Below are 5,140 nucleotides of genomic sequence, written 5' to 3'. Positions count from 1 at the left end.
TGACTGAAGAGCAGATTGCACAATTCAAAGAAGCTTTCTCACTATTTGACAAGGACGGTGATGGAACTATAACAACAAAGGAGCTGGGAACTGTAATCAGGTCTCTGGGGCAGAATCCCACAGAAGCAGAGTTGCAGGACATGATTAATGAAGTAGATGCAGACAGTAACAGTACAATTGACTCCCTGAATTTCTGACAATGATGACAAGAAAAATGAAAGACATAGGCAGTGAGGAAGAAATCAGAGAAGCATTCAGTGTATTTGATAAGGATGGCAATGGTTATATTAGTGCAGCAGAGCTTCACCATGTGAGGACAAATCTTGGAGAAAAGTTAACAGATGAAGAGGTTGATGAAATGATCAGGGAAGCAGATATTGATGGTGATGGCCAAGGAAACAATGAAGAGTTTGTACAAATGATGACAGCAAAGCGAAGACATTGTACAGAATGTGTTAAATTTCTTGTACAAATTTGTTTATTTGCCTTTTCTTTGTTTGTAACTTATCTGCAAAAAGTTTCTCCCTACTGTCAAAAAAAATATGCATGTATAGTAATTAGGACTTCATTCCTCCATGTTTTCTTCCCTTATCTTACTGTCATTGTCCTGAAACCTCATTTTAGAAAATTGATCAAGTAACATGTTGCATGTGGCTCACTCTGGATATATCTAAGTCCTTCTGCACATCTAAACCTAGATGGAGTTGGTCAGATGAGGGAACATCTGGTTATGCCTTTTTTTAAGTAGTTTTCCTAGGATGTGTCAGCATGTTGTTGCTGAAGTGTGGAGCTGTAACTGCGTGGCTGCAGACAGTCAACAATATGTACTTCAAACAGCACTATTGCAAAACGGGTGTATTATCCAGGTACTCGTACACTATTTTTTTGTACTGCTGGTCTTGTACCAGAAACATTTTCTTTTATTGTTACATGCTTTTTAAACTTTGTTTAGCCACTTAAAAAAAAATCTGCTTATGGCACAATTTGCCTCAAATCCATTCCAAGTTGTATATTTGTTTTCCAATAAAAAAATTACAATTTATCAAAAAAAAAGAGAGAGAGAGAAGCAAGCAAGGAATACAACTCAGTGTGAATATCCTAGGTTTAATTCCCTGTACAGGAGGAGGAGAAAGAGAAGGAGGAGGAAGAGGAGGAGGAGGGGGAAGAGATGGGGAAAAATAGAAGAAGGATGAAAAGGTGGAGAAGGGGAGAAGAGGAAGGAGAAGAGCAATGTTTCAAAAGTGGGGAAAGATAAAACAAATTACTGCACAAATCTGAAGGAAAAAATGAATGGCATGGGGCAGTGATTATCTGATACAGTGTTACATTATGCTGCCAATAAAGGCTTGGTGCACAATTTCTATTCTCATAATCTTTCCTTGTTGCTTATCAAAACCTTAACTCTGGTAGGAATGGCAACATGCCCAATTAAAAGATAGCACCAGTACTATCATCCCTGGAGGCTGCCTGCAGGGAGACTCTGCACCTGAGGACTGAACAAACATCCTGCAGCAGGGAGGAGAAAAGCCAGGTGACACGTCTGGGTGAGAAGGGAGCTGGAAGAGTCTGGGTCCTGGAGGACTTCAAGCAGCCACGTGAGCCCCGACGGCCAATTTCCAGGCTTTTCTTTTTCTTTTTCTTTTTCTTTTTCTTTTTCTTTTTCTTTTCTTCTTCTTCTTTTTTTTTAAATGAATTTAGGACAGTATCTATGGGGTGTACAGGGACTCACTACGTAGGTCATAGATTGGACTTGTAATGATCCACCTGTTTTCAGCCTCCCAAGCACTGGGATTACAGGCACGCAGCACCACCCCCAGTCTCAATAGCCATCTCGGTGGGCCATGTGGAAGTCACTGACATCGTGAAGTTTTGGCTATCACAGTCACATTTCATTTCATTTCATTAGGTAACCACACGCAACTCTATGGAGCAAAGGAATTATGTCCTGATGTAGACTTAATAGCTCATAGGAATAAAATTAAAATACAAAGCATTTACCAAAAATATTTTCATCAGTTGAAATGAGGTAAATCTTAAAACTGACACCAAAGCATTTTTAAAAAGTTAATATATTTTATAATAGTACTAATTCTTTTTTATGAGCAGAACATATTTATTGGGAGAAAGAAAGCTCCTATCTGAGAGAGGGACAAGAGGGGGACCCCCGAGCAGGTGGTCCCCAGGAAACTGACTCTTCCAGAGACTTTTACAGAGGAAAACTACGAGGTGAGGCAGGTCTAAGGTGGTGGAGAACATGGGAACTTGCTTAGGTGGGCAGGAAGTGGGACAAAGCTATGGTCAACCAATGAGACTACAAGTAAAATAGATCAAATCCAGTACACAATGGGGAAGCAAGTCATGTAGCAGGTGGGCATGAATACAGGACAGGATCTCTTCCTTTTTTTTTCTTTTTTGGTTTTATGTTTTTTCTTTTTCTTTCTTTTTTTTTTTTTTTTCCAGAACTGGGGATTGAACTCAGGCCCTTGTGCTTGCCAGGCAAGCACTTATTCTACTGAGCTATCTCCCCAGCCCAAGGTCTCTTCCTTTTTTCTGCTAATCCACTGTAAAAGAGTTTTGTTACATGGCGTCAAGTATAATATTAAGTATTACCTACATGTTTTGCACCTTTTTAAAAAGATACATGTTCTAAAGTTCACCTATTTCAAGTCACAGTTCAGTGAATGTTAGTAAGTCTACAACATCTATAGATTGTCTTGTTTTTAATTTCACTTATGTATCATTTCATATTTAACATGGATCCAATTTATCTTATTAAACAGATATATAGTGTCTGTAAGAATTAATAAAGGCTGGCCTAATAGGTCAGCAGACTAAAGTGCGTGCTTAGGCCCCACCCATGGGGCATGCTGAGATTGCAATTAAGACTGGGGGTGGTGGTTTCTGCCTGTAATCCCAGAACTTGGGAGGCTGAAAACAGTAGAATCACTGTGAGTCTGATCTACATAGTGAGACCCTGTACACCCTGTCCTAAATACAGGGGAGAAAAAAAAAGAAAGGTCCTTTAATTCATGTGCCTCCAGTAATAATAAGAGTTGGCTACTTTGAGATAATAGCTAATGACCATGGAAGATAAAGAAGGGATTAAACCACTCATGTAAGAGATCTTTGCTAATGGACCTACAAAAAAGTTCTGACTAGTCTTTTTATAATTACAGTCTTGAAAAAGGTTATTATCTTCCAGATCCTTCTGTTAATGTCTTAGTAGCTGTTCAAAATATTAGGTATCAAATCAATGGTATATAAAATGCTGAGATCCCCTGGACCATTACCTTTATCATTTTTATTGGAGGTTATTACTGTCTACTTGATAAAAATCATTTTTTACTGTATTCATAGTTATCCTGTTGATATTATTTGGCTCATGTATGTTTAATCATTTCTTTGCCTTTGTCTCCTCCATATTTAAAGGGATTTCACCTGCCCAGGATTAATGCCTGGTGTCTACTGAGGGCCCTTTAGACAGAACCTCTGGAGAGTATAGTGAACCTCTCTTACTGCCAGTTCACAACTACAACCCCTTTCAGCCTGAGGAAGCCAGAGCAGTCATCACTCATGGTTCCCTCACGGCAGTTCAGGTTCCTTCTTCAGAGGGGGTAATGTTATAGACAGCTGAATTAGATAGAATTATTATAGGCAGTCAGACAGGGGTAAGCCCTCAAGGAGACAATATGGAAGACAAGGTGACTTTGCAACTTTGGAAGAGACAGATGCTCCTGTGTGGGCCAAACCTCCAGAAAAAGGAGGAAACAAATATAGCTACATACTTCCCTAGGGATGGGCATCAGGGATTGGTATTCTACATAGTTACCAATCACCTCGAAAGAGCCCAAAAGAGTCAATAACCCAACTCTCAACAGAAAGAGACCTTGTCCCGTATTCATGCCCGCTTGCTACATGACTTGTTTCCCCATTGTGTACTGGATTTGATCTATTTTACTTGGGCAATGGGGCTTATAATCTCATTGGTTGACCATAGTTTTGTCCCACTTCCTGCCCGCCTAAGCAAGTTGCCATGTTCTCCACCACCTTAGACCTGCCTTACCTCATAGTTTTCTTCTATAAAAGTCCCTGGAAGAGTCAGCTTCCTGGGGACCACCTGCTCAGGGCTCCCCTCCTGTCCCTCTCTCAGATAGGAGCTTTCTTTCTCCCAATAAATATGTTCTGCTCATAAAAAAAACAATTAGTGCTATTATAAAATATATTAACTTTTTAAAAATGCTTTGGTGTCAGTTTTAAGATTTACCTCATTTCAGCTGACAAAAATACTCTTGGTAAATGCTTTGTATTTTAATTTTATTCTTATGAGCTATCAAGTCTACATCAGGATATAATTCCTCTGCTCTACAGAGTTGGGTGTGGCTACCTAATAAAATGAAATGAAATGTGACTGCAATAGGCAAAGTTGCACGAGGTCAGTGTCTTCCACTTGGCATTTCCAGTCTTTCCTTTGGCCACAGTGACTAGCAGAGTCACAGGCAGCAACAGCTACGAGCCATCCCCGATGAGGTTAGTCAGGCTCTGTTCAGTCACTCAGCCTGGTTCTGACATTGAATGTCTACAAATGTCTCCTTTTGTCTTCCTCCTCCTCAGGAAAAGTGTATCATTCAATTTTGACAGTTGGGAGTGATTTGCCAGTGTGCACACTGGCTTTCATCTGGCCTGTATTTATATTCTGTCACACAAATGCTGACAGAGTTGTTGGTCCCAGTTGGCTAAAATCTCATCGACCAAACAGTTCTTGAATTTTTATGTTGTTTGAAGTAATGGATCCCTCTAGCCATCAGTTATTAAATCATAGTAAAACTACTCTTGTTCAACCAGAGGATACATTTATATTAAACCTAGGAGAGCAATGATATAGCTCATTCTGAATTCATGGGCCTCAGGTAAAGCTGGAGGCCTCGCGTGGACAGTCTGAGGAAAACTGAAGACTGCTCTCGAGCAGATGCCTGCACAGTCTGCTGAAGAAAAGCCAGAGAGTGGGAGAAAACAGGTTTGTTTGTTTTTTTTTATGGTGAGATTTCCCATAAAAACAGGTTTCTTTTTTTTTTTTTTTTTAGTTTTTCTTTTTTTTATTAATTGTATTGAGAAACAAATAGCAATGAGACAGTTTCAAAAC

General features: G+C 39.6%; 1 pseudogene; it reads left to right on the top strand.

The window, feature by feature from the left end:
- The window catches only part of LOC101585367, a 10,937-nt pseudogene that overhangs the window by 1,744 nt on the left and 4,053 nt on the right, over positions 1 to 5,140 (top strand).

This window comes from Octodon degus, unplaced genomic scaffold (genome assembly GCF_000260255.1).
Source record: "Octodon degus isolate 3935 unplaced genomic scaffold, OctDeg1.0 scaffold00004, whole genome shotgun sequence".
Taxonomy (NCBI): Eukaryota; Metazoa; Chordata; class Mammalia; order Rodentia; family Octodontidae; genus Octodon; species Octodon degus.
Note: the sequence above shows the minus strand (reverse complement) of the source record. Positions and strands in the feature narration are given on the sequence as shown.